At 36.9% G+C, this 18,591-nt stretch overlaps 1 protein-coding gene across 16 annotated transcripts in view; it reads right to left on the bottom strand.

The window, feature by feature from the left end:
- PTPRD (protein tyrosine phosphatase receptor type D) overlaps positions 1–18,591 on the bottom strand; it is a 545,821-nt gene that overhangs the window by 502,589 nt on the left and 24,641 nt on the right. The window lies entirely within an intron of this gene.

Raw genomic sequence — 18,591 nt, 5'->3', positions numbered from 1 at the left:
CGCAAGAATGTCTTCACGGAGAATTGCTTTAAGTGAAGGAAACAGAGGAGGGTGGGAAGAAGGGGAAGAACCCACAGAAGGAATGCTCAGGAAACCAGGGGCGGCTGTAAACCTGAAGCTGAGACCCATAGGAACACCCCAGAAAGGGTGAGGTCAACAGCACCAAAGACGGCAAAGAAATTAAGGAAGAAGAAATACCTGAGGAGGAAACCCTAGGTGACACGAGTAAGTCAAAATGTGTTGAAATTGTGAGTGAAAACAGAAGACAGCCATCCAAGGGCAGAGATAAAAACAAGGGCTGAGGTTAGAGAGCACAAACCAGCTGTGACACAGATTACGCAACCATCCAAGTTAAGCATTAACAAAGGATGAGGAAGAAGTGAGGTCCTTCACTGGAAAAGGGGTGCCATACATATACACATAGTATAGATTATACAACTGGTATGAGATAGACAAAGGCTACAAAAATCATAAAGTTAACTTAGAAGAACACTTAACCTTAATAAGAGGGGAGGACTTCCATGATTGAAACTTAAGTTTTATTTATAATGTGCATTCACATAACTTTCTGGAGAAGAGCGTTCATTTCAATAGACAGTAACTTTGAACAAACGTGCAAATTGTGTCTGAAACTATCTCTTCTTATTCAATAAATGCTCTTCTCAACTATGGCCAAATCTGTCTTAGCTTTATTGTGGCTCCAATCCTGGCAGTGGACAAGAATTGTCATATCTCATATTTAAAGGTGACATCACTTTACATAATTTAGCTTTTCTTTTTTTTTTTTCATTTTCTCATTTTTATTGAGAAAAGGGACAGTGAGAGAGAAATATGGAAGGAAGATATAGAGTAGAACCAGGCATTTGAAAATTCCACATCTGATACAAGCTGTTTCCTGGTCTTCAACTCATGCCTCTGCTGCTGCTCCTGTCATAAATTTAACTGGCTTACTTTAATCACAGGGAATGGTAGGCTACTGAAACATACATCTTCCAAAATAATCCACAAAATCCCAAATACACAAAAACAAATACTGAGGTGAGTTAGGCTCAAAATGTGATCCAGTCTTACCCAAGAGTTTGTTTAACCAGCAGGGTCATTTCAGGCAACTCAGATGAAAGGATTCATTTAGAAATTGAAAATGAGCATCCATAAGCAGTTACAAAAATTTAAATTCTAACGTTTACTCATCAGAATAAAACAAAAACTCCAATATAATCATGTCATATTATTATATATAAATTTTGTTACCAATCATGGGGTCAAAAGTTAGAAGCTATGTGTTGCAATCTTTAAAATATTCCCATCAGTTTGAGATTATGGGGTTTTTTTCCCCCTCACCTCCTGTACAAAATTATTCCCAGGCAACTTTTAAGTTACTGTATAACTGGTACCAACAGTGTTGATACAATTCTTTAGTTAAAGCCATTAAGTCTGTTTTGGAGTGTCTGATTCCAAGGACTTAAATCAAGGGGTGAAAATGAAAAAATGCAAACATGCAGCTGATTAGAAAAATAGTTATAATAGGCCTTACTGCTGTTATTGTTGAATGTACAAGTGAAATAACCATTAGCCTGCTTTAACCACTGAAAAACACCCTATGGTGGTACTTGAGTGATTTGATGCATTTTTGTACACAATTGCTGTGCTAATGGAGCAGACATTTACCCCATAACAAAGGAAATCTCAAATGTATGCCTCAGGGTTTACAGCAATTCCAGAATACCAAACCACCACTAAGGATTTTAAATGAAGCCCCTGCTGATCTATTTACTGGTTAAACCCTTTGTCTCCTCAAAACAGTAACATCACTCACAAGACAAATTATTGATAAATAGCAGAATTTCAAACAAAGATAAGCAGGAAATTAAAAATCCATAACAGACATTAGCTTTAGGAAATGCACTTAACAGAATATGGTCATTGGTCTAGATTCACTTTTTTTTGTGTGTATTTTAAGATATAAAGGTCTGCGAGAGGCCCCTGTTATCACTGTATACAGAAGAACAGAACCGGTTCAGCTATGGAAAGAATGAGATGAGCCAAGCAGTCTTTTGATTGCTAAGGATAATCTATAAACACAAGATACAAAGTTGACCCTGAAAGTGATCTCCTCTCACCTCCTCACAAGGGATGGCAAGCTAGCAATATCGTTATAGGGCACAAAACAGCTTTTAGGAAAGGTTCCTAAAGGAAATCATTCTTCCATGCAACCATGTTGCCATGGTAACCAAACCAATCAAGCTTCTTCACAAAGGCTTTTATGTCAAGTTCTGTTAGCAAACTCATATAGAAAGTATAACTCAACTAAATTAACACTCCATTTGTTACCCTGTTAGAGATGGAAGAAAGGTACAAATCCTTTAAAAATTGGAGAAATAGGTACTCTTTCCATATCAACATCTTAGATTACTCAAGTTCAGTCTTTTTACATAAACAAAAGCCTCTTGAAGTCTCTTCTTTAGAAACAGGAGAAGAAAGGGAATTTCACCTAGCAGTACAAGCCCTTTCTAAAAACAGATTCTTTTCCCACCTTCTAAGGAATACAACAAAAGAATTCTTGTATCTTGCTGAATCTTTTATTGCCATTTCTTTGCAAACCTGTGCTTCAGATACATCTGTGTTATAAGTGTAATGGAAGAAATTCTAGCATTTACCACTCAGCATTTTTTAAGGTAAGTGGAACAAGTGAATGAACAATATGAACCCCTTTGATTAAAGAGTATTTTTCCTTCGGTATAACATGATGAAGCTGTAATATCCATCACAGCCTTAAATTTGAAGGCCATTTTATGTTAGTGACATAGTTTCACACTAGGGCAACTCCATTTCTAAAAGACATTTCTCATGCTAGTTACATTAACTTCTTAAAAGCAAAACAAAAGCTATGAGCAAGAGCTTTAATAAACTTTAATAATCTGACACTCGGCTCCAGAGCCAATGGATTTTATAAGAAATGGACACTGTATCGTGTTGAATAAATCTTTAATATTCCTATCTTTAGTTGTATTTAGAAATAGTAAAAGAAGTTCTATATTCTCGAGTAAAAGTTTTATATTTTAGACGTAGAGAAAACACACCCAGCCTGGACAACACAGTGACACCCTGTCATTACAAAACAAATTGTTTTTCTTTTTTCAATTAGCTGAATATAGTAGTGTGCACCTGTAGTGCCAGCCAGCTCCTTGTAAGGCTGAGGTAGAAACATTGCTTGAGCTCAGGAGTTCAAGAATGCAGTGAGCTGTGATCACACCACTGTCCTCCACCCTCGGTGACAGAGAGAGCCCCTGTCTCTAAAGTAAAATAAAATAAAATAAAACAAAACAAAATAAAATAAGGTACACCTTCTGTCAATTCCATAGAATGATAAAATCCATAAAATACCTAATAAGCAAACTGATTCTGGGAGTTGGTAGTGTGTCTAGCCTCTGTCCTAACAACCATCTTAAATTTCAAATAGGTTTCTTCTTCTTGGACTCAGGGGTAGAATTTCAAGATTTCTGACAACCAGATTTTGCTCCAAAACATTAGACAACTAACACCAGGTTGGAAATAATAACCAAGATAAATTTGGATCAAATAAAACTACAGTTAGTTGCTCGGGGGTTTTTAAAAGGCAAAGTGTCATCAATACCATTAAACATAAATTTTATAACCTGAGCTTCCAAATTGCCTGGTTATAACTCACAGCTTAGCGGGAATATTTTCAGGGCATTTTAGATACAGTTAAATTGTAACTCTTGAATTACAATTGAACTACAATTAAGAACCTCTGAAACACTGTATAAATCAAGATTATCCATTTTAATTTCTAGGTGTTTGATATATCAATAAGCCAAAAGTTAAAGCTTTGGAAAATATCACTTTAATCGACTTTAAACATAAAATTGTATACCTCATCCTAATTAAATGATAGCATTTTACATTTGTGTGGCCACTGGAAAATTTACAACATATATTCTCTGCCTCACCACCTTTGATTCTCTCTACAGTTTTAGTGGATAGGCAGAGAGGTAAGAGAAGAAAATAGGGTTAATTTGGTTTAATAACTTATTTATAATACTGCCTTTAACAATAATAGTAAGATTTTTTAATCATTTAGAAACACTTATAGGCCAGGTATTGTCCTACAAGCTTTCTTCCTCATTGCTAATGTCATAGATTATATACAAATGTCTTCAATTCTCACAGTAATTAAGGTATGGTTATTCTCATTTTACAGACTAAAACACTGAGACTCAGAAAGATTAAACAATCTGGCAAAAGCCACACAGTCAAAAGATGGAGTTTTTGCTCTTGTTGCTCAGGCTGGAGTGCAGTGGCATGATCTTGGCTCACCACAAACTTCCACTAAATAGAGATATAGGTATATGGTCTTAGGTATGAGTGTCTTTGTAAATTTTGCCGATGAGATGATAGCCCTTTCAATATGTATAATCGGGTTTTGTTTTTTGTTTTTTGTTTTTTGTTTTTGAGATGGAGTCTCCCTCTGTCACCCAGACTGGAGTGCAGCGGCACAATCTTGGCTCACTGCAACCTCCGCCTACCAGGTTCAAGCGATTCTCTTGCCTCAGTCTCCCAAGTAGCTGGGATTACAAGCACGTGCCACCACACCTGGCTAATTTTTTGTATTTTCAGTAGAGACAGGGTTTCTCCGTGTTGGTCAGGCTGGTCTCGAACTCCCAACCTCAGGTGATCTGCCCCGCTCAGCCTCCCAAAGTGCTGGGATTACACTGTGAGCCGCTGGGCCCGGCCACTGCTTCTGTTTTTGTAGTTTATGTCTATTACTATTTTTCCATGAATAAAGCTGTGACTCTTTGTGGATGTGTCAGCTATTCAACAATCGGTACTTTGGGATAGTTCTAATGAGTATCAGAGAATGAGTATTTTCATCATTAGTCCCAGAATAAGACAGATTTCTTTTACATGACTCATTATTATTGACAAATCATTAACAAATAAATTATTGCATGGATATATATCATCCTCAACCATGTGCTACTTTTCCCCAAATATCCTTAAAAAAACTAACTCTTTCTTCTTTTTCTTTTTTTTTTTGAGATGGAGTCTCGCTCTGTTGCCCAGGCTGGAGTGCAGCAGCACAATCTCAGCTCACTGCAAGCTTCGCCTCCCAGGTTCACGCCATTCTCCTGCCTCAGTCTCCCAAGTAGCTGGAACTACAGGCGCCTGCCACCATGCCCCACTAATTTTTGTATTTTTAGTAGAGACGGGGTTTCACCATCTTGGCCAGGCTGGCATTGAACTCCTGACCTCGTGATCCACCCGCCTCAGTCTCCCAAAGTGCTGGGATTACAGGCGTGAACCACCCATCTGGCCTGAAAACTAACTCTTTAACAAGGCAAAAGCCTTTAAATATTCTGTGATCATAGACAGTTACAGGATTTGTTGCCACCACTTTGGCAAACATGAAAGTCACTGTGAAAGCAGAAAACACATTTTTAGTGGTTTTGGTTTTGTTTTTGTTTTGCTTCGTAAGCATTTTTCAGTCTCCATTATTTCATAAATGCGCAAGGGGCTACACCCTTCTTATGTTTCTTACTCTGCACCAAGTTGAGTCACTGAAAGTTTCCCCCAGTGATTCAATACATTTAGTCTCTTTGATTTTTGCCCCTGGAACATTCATCCATGCCCAGGTAATGTCTGCCTTAGCAAGGGCTCTAGTACCCTAACTGCTATCAAAGCAAACTTAGATCGAGAAATAAAAGGCTGTAAGAACTGGAAATAAAATGTTCAAGTACAAACCAATATAATCATGTGTTCTGACAAAGAAAGTGTACTTTAAATTGTGCACAGCCAGGCGCTCACTACAATTTGGAAATTCTCCCAGAGAGAGTAGAACTGTTACATTTATACTTTGGTTGGAAAGTTAAGGACATGGTTGTTGAACGCTAATGTTAAAATGCTACCACAGGAGAAGGGGGAAGTGCAATGATTCACGAGATAAAGTAATTATGAAAGGCAAACACATGCTTATAAGTACAGTATCAATAACAGTATTATTGAGGACTTATTTGTATTATGCATTATACCTCACAGTCTTCGGTTGGGGCTACTATTTCTATACCCAAGTTACACTTAGGAAACCAAAGCTAAAAGAGGTTAAGCAATTTGCCCAAGGTCCTGCAGCTGACAACGGAACAGAACTGGAATCCAATTCTGTTAAACTTCAACCCCCTCCCATCCCCCAAAACCACCAGTGCTGCAGTCATTTACTTTAAGCTATGGCAATTTAACAGGTTAGAAAGCAGAAAGGATTAACAGATTTCCATTCCTCCAATCTAAGCCCAGTGTTCACACAGCCCACACTGGAATCTTTCGAAAATAACATTTCTGGTCAAGTCAGTCCTCGGTATGAAATCTTTCAATGCTTTCCCATCTACAGCTGAAGAAAGTACAGAGGCTCTAGTAAGACATTTAATACTCAGGGTTCTGTTTCCATTTTACTCAACAGCCCACACCCCATAGCCTCTTCTTGAAGCCCTCTTCTCTCTGGTATTCTACTCTACTGTAATATCCTAGTTTTCTTCTTACCACTTGGGCCTGTTCTTTCTCAGGCTCCTCAGAAGTTTCACCCCTTTTGCCTGACGTCTAAATGTTCAGTGTTCCACTGAACCCCTTCTTAAAATTCCTGGATGATTTCATCCCTTCCCATAAAGCTTTAATTGCCATCTTTGGTTTCAATGATTCACAAACTTTTAACTCAACGGCAATGGTACCTTTGAGCTACAGAATCATGTCATACATAGCCCTTCTCTACCTTGCAAGCTTCATGGAAACCTTAAACCAATAGTTCCCAAACTGATTTCCTCATCCGCCAGCAAGTTTATATGCCAGCCTTCCCCATCTCAAGAAATCACACCTTAACTGGGCATGGTGGTGGCGCATGCCTGTAAGTCCCAGCAGCTCAAGAGGCTAAGGCGGGAAGACCACTTGGGCCAAGGGATGTCGGGGCTGCAGTGAGCTGTGATCACACCACTGCAGTCCAGCCTGGGCAACAGAGTGAGACCCTGTTTCAAAAAAGGGAAGGGGAAAGGAAAGGGAAAGGAAAGGGAAAGGAAAGGGGAAAGAAGGAAACCATTTTGTTACAGGAAAGGAGTCTTGATCCAGACCCTAAGGGAGGGTTATTGGATTTCATGCAAGAAAAGATTAACGGTGAGTTTGCACTGCAAAGTGAAAACAAGTTCATTAAAAAACTAAAGAAATAAAAGAATGGCTACTTTATAGACAGAGCAGCCCCGTGGACTGCTGGTTGCCCATGTTTATGGTTATTTCTTGAAGAAATGCTAAACAAGGGGTGGATTATTCATGTCTTCCCTTTTTAGATTATACAGGGTAACTTCCTGATGTTGCCATGGCATTTGTAAACTGTCATGGCACTGGTGGGAGTGTAGCAGTGAAGACAAGCAGAGGTCACTCTTGTCGCCATTTTGGTGTTGGTGGGTTTTGGCCAGCTCCTTTACTGTAAACTTTTATTAGCAAGGTTTTTATGCCTGTATTTTGTGCTGACCTTTTATCTTATCCTGAGACCTAGAATGCCTTAATCGTCTGGGAATGCAGCCCAGTGGGTCTTAGCCTCATTTTACCCAGCTTTTATTTAAGATGGAGTTGCTGCGGTGAGCACACCTTTGACATTCCCCCCCTCCCTTTTATAAGAGAATCTTTAATCCTAAAGGTTGCCCAGGGACAAAGTTCTATTTTTTGTAATGTTTTTAGGCTAATTAGGGGTGATGATATTTTGGCCTAACTATGGGGGTCTCTTGCATTCAGGGTAGAGAAGAGCTTAGTTAGAAAGTATTGGCCGGGCGCGGTGGCTCAAGCCTGTAATCCCAGCACTTTGGGAGGCCGAGACGGGTGGATCACGAGGTCAGGAGATCGAGACCATCCTGGCTAACATGGTGAAACCCCGTCTCTACTAAAAAATACAAAAAACTAGCCGGGCGAGGTGGCGGGCGCCTGTAGTCCCAGCTACTCGGGAGGCTGAGGCAAGAGAATGGCGTGAACCCGGGAGGCGGAGCTTGCAGTGAGCTGAGATCTGGCCACTGCACTCCAGCCTGGGTGACAGAGCAAGACTCCGTCTCAAAAAAAAAAAAAAAAAAAAAAAAAAAAAAAAAGAAAGTATTAATATGGTAAGGCTTATAAATAACTTTTGAGTTTTGACAAAAGGTGATATCTGAAAGATTAATAAGTGTTTAATAAAACATTCAGTAAGCTTGTTTTATATTCTTATGCAAAGAGTATAACAGCAATATATTTCACAAGACTAAAGCAAAATAAGCTATTTTAAGTAAACTAAATTAGAAGGCTTTTTATGAACTGGGCAATTGTTGGAACTAAGCTGATACCGGGTTGTTAGCTGACTGTAATGTGCCCAGAATTAGAATACTGATCCAGATTTTTATATTACTTATTCCTTTGGTTTTTGATTTTTATTTTATTTGATTTTATTTATTTTTTGAGCAGCAGAGATCACTGGTTGGTTCACGGGAATAAGCAGGGTTTGCTGAAATTGCAGAAATAAACTTAAAAACAACTAATGAGACTAGAATTTAATAACAAGTGTAGTATAGTTCTTGAAACATAGTATTTTTTCCAATTTTCCATTTTCACTAAAGATAAATTATGGTAAGACTGCTTTGCTTTATTATACTTGGCCTGATTATTTGTATAAAGTGCAGTAAGAATAATTATTTTTTACATAGGCTTTTTAAAAATTGGCTTTGATGGAACTTTTTTCCATAGAAGGAATTTTAGATAAGACTTTTTTAAAGCTGAGCCCTGCCATGAGTTTGTACCTTTAAATATTTATGAGTTGGATAAATTTCTTTCTTTTTGAGGTCCCAAGATAACTTGGGGCTTCTGGACCTGTTAGAAAGTGATATTTTTTATTTGGCACAGGTTAGAAACCCTGTATAGGGACTGTTTTAGGCAAGGTATGAGGCCAGTTTTCTAAAGGGTTTTTACTGACTTTACGAGTTAAGCTTGATTTCTTAAAGGAAAGCAAACCATTTTAGTTAAAGCCTTGGTAAAATAACCAATTTTTAAAATTGTGTCCTGTAACAAAATAAAACGGATTTTTATTGCACTCATGTAAATAACTATATTGTCATAAGAATGCTTACAACTAGTTTTTAAAATTCTGAAAAAAAGTCAGGTAGAGAGAAATAAATATGTTCTAAAATTTCGTATTGGAATACACTTAACTGTTAAAAACTGTAATAGCTTAAGTGAAAAGTTTCCTTGACTTTGAAATATAAATGATTAGCAACGTTTTTAGCAAAGTTAAAAAGAGAGGATTCTTGGATTTCGTGCAAGAAAGAATTCATGGTGAGTTCACAGTGCAAGGTGAAAGCAAATTTATTAAGAAAGTAAAGAAATAAAAGAATGGCTACTATATAGACAGAGCAGCCCTGAGGGCTGCTGGTTGCCCATTGTTATGGTTATTTCTTGATGATATGCTAAACAAGGGGTGTATTATTCATGCCTCCCCTTTCTATACCATATAAGGTAACTTCCTGACATTCCCATGGCATTTGTAAACTGTCATGGCGATGGTGAAAGCATAGCAGTGAGGACGACCGGAGGTCACTCTTGTTGTCATTTTGGTGTTGGTGGGTTTTGGCCAGCTCCTTTACCATAACCTGTTTTATTAGCAAAGTTTTTATGGCCTGTATTTTGTGTTGACCTTTTATCTTATCCTGTGACTTAGAATGCCTTAATTGTCTGGGAATGCAGCGTAGTAGGTCTTAGCCTCATTTTATTCAGCTTTTAAGATGGAGTTGCTCTGGTTCACAGGCCTCTGACAATTTCCAGACAAAAGCCCGTATCTATCCTCAATTTCTTCCTGATCTTCCTCTTCCACACTCTTAACTCAATCAATTGGAAATCCTGTCGTCATTGCCACCACCATCTCTCATCCAGACTACCTACAATAGCTTCCTAAATGGCCTTCCTATTTCTACTCTTGTTACCTCCCAATCTATTCTTCACACAGCAGCCAGAGTAATCTTTTTAAAACAAAATTCATTGTTTCATCCCTCAGCCTACAACTCCTCCCAAGGTTTCCCATTGTGCCTTAAATCAAATCCAATCTCATTACCAAATCCCTGAGCCATCAGACCTCCTGACCATTTTTCTCCAATCTTAATCACTTTTGACTCACCCAGTCCACCACCCTCCAGCCCTGCTGGCCTCCCTTCAGTTCACCACACAGGTATTTCCTGCCTTTTATCCTTCATACATGATGATACCAGCTATCCATATCCAACTGATTACTTCTCATCCTTCAGGTCTACTTAAATGTACAAGACCAAGATTCCAAGATGGCAGGCACCATCTTTTTTTTTTTTTCTATTATAGTGCTTATCCAATTTGTAATTGTGTATTCAACCATTATTTGACTCTCCTGCTGTATGGTAAGCCCCCCAATGGCAAGCATAGTATCTCTTCTGATCACCAGTAAATGCCCAGTGCTTAGCATAGTGCCTGGCATATAGAAGAAATTCTACAAATATTAAAATTTAGAGCCTTGCACGCTCTGATCTCTGACTTCTCCCAACTCTCTAAGCCCACCCACTGGTTCTCATCATACCTTTAAAAAAGCTTACGGGATACCCAATGAGCATGATTCCTTGACACACGTTTCTCCTTCTGCCTGGGGTGCTCTTTCTCCCCTTATTTAAACTGGCAGATTTCTTCTCACTCTTTCAGTCAAACTCTAGTGTCTTTCTACCCCTACATACACACATACAACACACACACACACTACACATGCACTCAGGGTTCAGGGTAGACTTGATTAATTCCTCTTCTCTAGGCTTACTATACTTCTGATAAAATATTATCATACTAAATTGCTAAAAAATCTGTCCTCCTATCAATCTCCTTTAATAGACTAAGCTCACTAAGGGTAAGGATAATTTCTAATTCATATTTCAGTCCCCAAAACCTAGGGAAATCTATGGTAAATGGATATATGACTCAACCCATCAATCTACTTAGTATTCAAAAAATGTTAGTTTTAGACCAGGCGCAGTGACTCATGCCTGTAATCCCAGCACTTTGGGAAGCCAAGACGGGTGGATCACCTGAGGTCAAGGGTTCAAGACCAGCCTGGGTAACATGATGAAACCCCGTCTCTACTAAAAATACAAAAATTAGCTGGGTGTGGTGGCGTTCACCTATAATTTCAGCTACTCAAGAGGCTGAGGCACAAGAATCACCTGAACCCAGAAGGCAGAGGCTGCAGTGAGCCAAGATTGGGTCACTACACTCCAGCCTGGGCAACAGAGTGAGACTCTGTCTCAAACAAACAAAAAATATCAGGTTTTCTGCCACAAAAAGTAACCAAATTCCTATTTTTTCCCTCGTAAAGTAAATCATCTCATTTATATTTCAAAGCAGAGCATGCCTTTAACCTATAGGGTATTTATCATGTCTCATCACTCAAAGATTATTATTTACTAGTGATTACTAAAATTTATGAATTAAACTAAATATGGATGTAATCCAATTAAGCCATAGCTAAATGAACTTGAATAGGATCTATTTAAAATAATAAGCCTGAAATTATGTGGATGAGTATCTTCTTTGAAAAATCTACATTTTTATATTAATACAATATCTCAAAGCACATTTAATAAGTACTTATTACCATCCCCCAAACAATAAGATAATAATATATTCAATACTGTGTTGGGCACTGTTTAATCTATTTGGCTTATATGTATATTATTTTAAAAAGGAAGTAAATCCCATAAAAGTCTACTGGTTATACAATCCACAGATGAAGAACTAGATGCAATGATTATGAAGTACACAGAGCTTGATGGAAAGAGAATCATTTCTGTCTTCCAATGGCTAATTTGAAACTGGTGATACTTAAAGACTTGTGTTTAAACATGACTACGCACCATGGATTAAATGTTTGTAACCCCCTAAATTCATATGCTGAAGCTCTAAGACTCAATGTGATGAGTTTAGAAGGTGAGCCTTTGGGAGGTAATTAGGTCATGAGGGTGGATCCCTTGTGAATGGGAATAGTGCTCTTATAAGAAACATCACAGAAATGACTTCTCTCTGCCATGTGAAGACAAAGCAAGAAGGCATCTGTCTGTGAACCTGGAAAAAAGGCCCCCATCAGGAACCAAATCACCTGGCACCTTGAGCTTGGACTTCTAGCTTCCAGAACTGTGAGAAATCACGTTTGTTGTTTAAGCCACCTGATCTAGGATATTTTATTGCAGCAGCTCAAAGAGACTAAGACAGTATGCTTGTTAGTAGTACTCTAAGGCAGTCAGACACCCAAATTAGAGTTGCTGTTGAATTGATATCAGGTTCTGTAGCAGTTGAAGAACTAGTTATCAAAAAGTGAGAAGGTAACTGAGATTAATATTATCTACACATCTCTAAAAAACATACAGAATAAATTGTCAAGTCCATGTTTTGTCTGGATTCATTATAAAGCTTTAACCTTTGCAACAGAATAAAATTAAATACTCCCTATAAAATTTGTGAAATTCTCCTCTCCGTGTAAACTCAGACAATTCAAGCCATGGCAGATTTGTTATTATTTTAAAATAACTTAGGGTGTGTTCATCTTCACAGCATATGTGGACAAGAGTGTTCCATAAAATGCAGTACTTGAAAAAGAAACACATATTCTTGGAAATACTCTATCACACTGTGCCAGCAATGCCATCTATCATATGCATCCATTTTAGATTTACTGTTGAGAGCTTTCCAAGTTACACAGATAATCACTGCTAATGTTTCCTTAATCGTCCATGTAAATTATTTTCTTTTTATAACAGAAGTGTAACTTATATAAGTGAATTGCCCAGGTTTTAGGTGCAGTTGGATGACATTTAACAAATGTTAGGTCTACATAACCCACATCCTTATCAAGATATACAACACTTCCATCACCCCAGAAAGCTTCTTCATGTCCTTATCCAGTCATCCTCTTCCTCCCTCACCCCCAGCTCCCTTCCATCCTATACCAAGGCAACCACTGTCATGATTTTTGTCACTATAGATCAGTTTACCTAAAAAAATCACAGAGGAATCATACAGTTTGTACCCTTTTGTTTCTGGCTTCTTTCACACAATATACTGTCCTCAAGATTTATCATTTTCTGCATATATCAGTTCATTACTTTTGTATTGTTGAGTAGCTGTACGGTCAGAGTGACTTTTTTTTTGGAAGGTTATTATAATCCTATGGAAATCTTTATCATAACACACTTCACGTTGGGTTATAATTTCTCGGTGAACTGGACTTTTCCCCCTGACTTGCCCACAGCTTGTTGCCCAGCATTTGACAGAGCATCAACTACCTTCTGGGAGCTTGGTTACTAGGAATAGAATAAGCATTACTCTTAATGCATCGTCCTCTAGAAATATACTCACTTATAATATATTTTGACAGCATAGAATAATGAAACAACCATGGAATCAGCTGACTGGGGACAAACAGCTCAGCCTCCCACTAATAACCACAACCTTCAGCAGGTCACTTACCCTTCCTGACCTTCACTTTTATAATCTGTAAAATGGAAATAACTATAATATCTCAGAAAACTAGTACGAAGATTAAATGATATTACTTGTATGAAACCTCTTCATAATCTATGTAATTCTATAAAAGGTTATTATAATGTAGCTGAGATAACAGACCTTTCAGAAAATATTTACTGGGTAATACCAGCAAACAAAATTTGAAGATTAAACACCAATGTTTGAATTTGAGTCTTTACTGTGTTGGAATCAGGCATTGTTCTAGTATCCTTACATTTATTAACTCTTTTAATGTTTAAAGCACCAGTATAGCGTAGGTACTATTATTATGTCCATTTTACAGATGAGAAAACGAGGCAAAACACATAAAATGACCTGCTCAAGGTTGCACAGCTTACAAGGGGAGAGCCTGAAATATGAACTCAAGCACTTTGTTTCCACAGTCCAAATTCTTAAGTGTTTTGTTTTACCCTTTTTCTATAGTTAGCTTAGTAAAAATTTGCAAAGATTATTTTGAATCCTAGTACTTGAGGGAAAATAATCAAAGAATAAAAAGATACGAGATAAATTTTATGGAACTTGTAAAAGACTTCTGGGCACTTTCAGAAGTCCACAAGAAACAAAAAATCTTGAAATGAAGACCCAAGAGGGTAAACAAGAAAGGAAAGTGGAGAATGGGCTTTCAGTCATCGAACCATGGACAGATGAGAGGTTTCAAGCACAATTAAGTGCTCTGTGACCAAATAGAAAAGCGAGGACCATGATCATCTCAAACACTCCTTCAACTCCCCGCAGTGAGGAGTGTGCAGCGACAGTGTCCGCCCTATCCTGAGGAGGTCATGTTCCTCCCAGTCAGCGGCTGCTGGAGTCCCCTGCAAACCGGAAGCAGACGCTACTTCGCTGAAAGGAAGACTTTTTAAAAAGGGAAAACAAGTGCAAACGGTCATTCACATGCAAGGATATTCACAATCCAATCCATCATTTGGGGAAAGAGCGCCCACGGCGGTGAAATCATTGCTTAAAGAAATCTCAAAACCCTACGAGGGTGTAAACTGTTGCTTCATTTTTCTAACAATTCTCTTCAATTGATTAATTATTAGTGAAACCTTTTTAAGGTTTAATCAGCAAGTGATATATTAGCATTTAGTGTAAAGTGTATATTTTTAATAACAAATATGCTTTAGAATACTCAAGGACTAGTTTTTCTGAGGAATTTTGATGATCCAGTTTCACAGTTAGATACGCACTTGGAAAATCTGTGGACTTAGAAGGGACATTCGGTATCACTGAATCCAGCTCCTACACTTCGCAGACAAGATGACTGAGGCTCAGGAAAAGGGTTTTGCTTATCTGAGACTTGACAGTGAGAAGGAGGGTTGGGGAATGGTTTTTATTAAAGACTCCCCTCCAAAACTGTCATGAATGCATTCCCGCACTTGTTTCAGACGTTCTCTTTTCTGATGATTGTCTTTGTTAAGTCTACCTTTTGAGTCCAAGGAGAATGTCAAGAAATGTTTAAAGCTGAGTTGGTTAAAAATTTAAAACAATCTCGCTTACTTTGTATCAAAATACAGTTGGCTTGCTTCCATTACACCATTATGAAATTGTATTAGGAGTCTGTTATGAAAACATGCTCAGAGACCGGACTACAGATTAGACAGTCTACATACAATTAAAAAGCAAATCCCAATCTAATTCAATAAAACCAGTCATTTCAAATAGAAAGAGAAACAACCGGGTAAGCAATATTGCTTGTTAAACTTTCCTACAAACATATAATAAATCCTTTAAAATGTAATGTCCTGAATGAAACATATAATCTTCAAATATTAAAAAAGAACTCACATAAAATCTGCCTCTTTCAGCCACAGTTAGAATGAATTTTATCATTCCGAAAATGCTTTGCTATTGGTTTCAATACTGTATCACTTTTGTGAGTCAACTGCATTGTAAACACTGCAAAACCTCAGAGAAAGTTTCACAAAACAAAGATCATTTACATACACTAATTTGGCAAAAATTGCTTCCAAATCACAACATTTTACGAAGTCCATATTCTATTTCTCCTTTAGTGCTTTTTTGACAGTTGGAAATGGGTACGAGTTGTAATTTACTTGTATCCATTTCCTACTTTAGTAGTGTCCAGGAAAATCATTTGAAAAGCATGACAGATAAAAGGCAATAATGAAAAGTGTTTGCAATCTTCTGAGAGCTATAATGTGCACTGAATGCAAACAGTAGCTGGTGATTTAAATGTGTATGTGTGTGTGTATATATATGATCTATACATATGTCTGATGACTACCAAGATAGTACCTAAATATATTTAAGAATCCTGCAATAAAACGTTATGCAAAATGGTGTGCATTGATCCAGTAATCCCCAAAGCTCCTAGTCTCAACCTTTAATTTATCCTAACAGAGAACTGCTTTGAGAAAAACAATGAAAGACAGTGAAATCTGACAGTGGGTAACAGTGTATTTTTGTAATCATGAAAGCAGAACAACAAAAAGATGTCAGATGTAAGGCGAGTGGCAGCTAAAGCCATCATTTTTTTTTGTCAAATAACACTTCGCAATGTGAAAATTATGGGGAAAATAGGCAATGAATTACAAGGAAGAGAAAAAGTCAATTATGGCAATTACCAAAACAGCCACACAACATTTCAGACATGCCCAACTGAACGAGGTCACAATATACTTCAAGTTATGAGAAAGAGAAAATTAACCAGTGTTTGCACCCACTATGTGTGTTTTGTTAGCAAAGTGATTTTGATTAAGTTTGTGGTCACACTGCAGGATCACAAGACTTTACAAAGAGGATTGCTTTAAATATGAAATCTTTCAACTGTAAAACTAATCATTTCTGAAGGAGGCTGGATATTCAATATTTCTCTAAATTGGAGCTCCCTCTCTCTCTGGCTCTTGCTCTCTCTGTATTTCTCTTTTTCGGATTGCATGAGGCTTCACTTTTTCATAAACGCATAACCCCAAAGAACAAAAAATAATCTCTTAAATGAAAAGAAATGCAACTTTTCACTTCATGTTAGTTGTCTCATAAATTTATTATCTACTCTTCATTACCTAGAAAGCTGTAACATAAAAGACATTTTCTTTCCTATTCTTACTTTGCAGATGAAAAAAAAAATCAGTAATACAACTGACTTGATATCTTCTCTGTGCAACCCAGAAATCATAGTAACAGCACTGGCATATCCAGTTCATTTACAGGCCACAGCAACAGTGCTTACAGAGAGACAGAAAGAAAAAAAATGAGGTTTAGAGGTTGAGCTGGGAAGTTTACAGCTTTTCTCTTTTGACTCACTGTACAGAAGACCGTGCTAAAGAAATAACGGTGTTGGATGGTATTCTACTATCCCTTAGTTCCCAAGAGGTTATTAGCATTGATTTGAGCATGCGACTTTTGAAACTTTTTCAGGATGTTTAGGCACAGCTACTTTTGATAAGCCTGATATATAAAAAGTAACAGGCAGAGAAATGAGAAAGAATAGGGTCCAGTAAGTAGAGATGTATATTTTAAACCATAACATTTAACTATGTAAGTTTATTCACCACTTTAGTAGATGTTACATATATATTCTAATTACCCTCTAGATTTCAAAGCAAATATTCAGGCTGTAACATACTTTCCAATTTTCTTTTTTTCATTTATTTTTTTTCTCACTTGTTAGGGCTGGATCTATGTATGACCCGGTCCATTTTTCATATTGAAAAAAATTAAAGCTCTACTCAGTGAATGACACAATCTTAATAACAAGCACCATTCACAATATTATAAAGTTGAATGAAAACTATCTTCTCTCTATATATATACACATATATACACACACACATATATATGTATACACACACACACATAATGATTCTATATATATCATATATACGTGTGATTTAATAACTGTTAAAATTCAGGCTTTGAAAAACAACTGTATTTCCAGACCGCTTGCTTGGTTTCCACCTCTCTTTAAAGAGAAATGACAGCTCTCTTCTGTACCATTTACAAAAATTAACCAACTTATAGATAAATCTATTAAAAACACAGGGCATTTTAAGAATTTACTTCAGATTTTAAAAAATTCACCTAACAGGTGAATATTTCGTAGAATTCTAAATTTTTATAATTTCTCATATAATCACACAAACCGTTCAGAAAGCACAATAATGTCTAGTCTTTCTCACTCTCATTTCCAGAAGGAACCCTGGTAGAAATATAATGAATTTTTTCTCTTCATATTCACCTACTTTCATTTATTTACTATTACGCTTGAATGATTCACAGTGTTTGAATTCAATAGTTCAAGGGAAAAGCCTGTTTTTTTCCATGACATTAAATAAATATAACAGATAAGGAAGCTTTCTTAGGTATATTTATTTTTAGATAGATTTTTTAAACCTAGGTATTAAAAACTAACTGGTTTTATTTTGAAATTGTTCATATATCATAAAAAGTGTAAAAATTTGATGATTCACATGTTAGTGTTTCTTTTTCATAGATAAAATGTTTTAAAAATTCAGTACCTAGGCAAAAATATTTTGGTCAAACATCTTTTATAATTTGCCTGTTTTTATTTACTTCATAATGTTATTAGTAACTATTCTGTTCATACATTTAATTCCCAAAATGTTTCTATAAAGGGAGGAATTACGGCAAAGGTATTAATACTAACAGCAATCATACTAATAAAAATTGATTTTTTGAATATCCCATGTGTCAGGCATACTACTCTTTAAATGCATTATCTCATTTAATGTTCATAGCAATAGTATGAGGTACATAGGTACTCATATTATTCCTATTTCAGAGATAAAGAAAGTGAAGATCAAGGAGGTCACACATCAGGAATTAAAAAACTGTGTTTAACCCAGAGACCAAAACAATGAGCTAGAATATGTAAAGACAAGGATTTGTAACAAACACCCCAATGGGTTCTCCCTCTGTGGCTTTGGACAAAATACATAAACTTGCCATTTCCCAGATTTTTCCTATATAGAGTCAGAGCAGAAAAGCAAGTGAAAAAAGAGTTTTATGAAGGCA

The sequence above is a fragment of the Macaca fascicularis genome, chromosome 15, assembly GCF_037993035.2.
Source record: "Macaca fascicularis isolate 582-1 chromosome 15, T2T-MFA8v1.1".
Taxonomy (NCBI): Eukaryota; Metazoa; Chordata; class Mammalia; order Primates; family Cercopithecidae; genus Macaca; species Macaca fascicularis.
The sequence above is the reverse complement of the archived record's forward strand: the minus strand, read 5'-3'. Positions and strand labels throughout refer to the sequence as shown.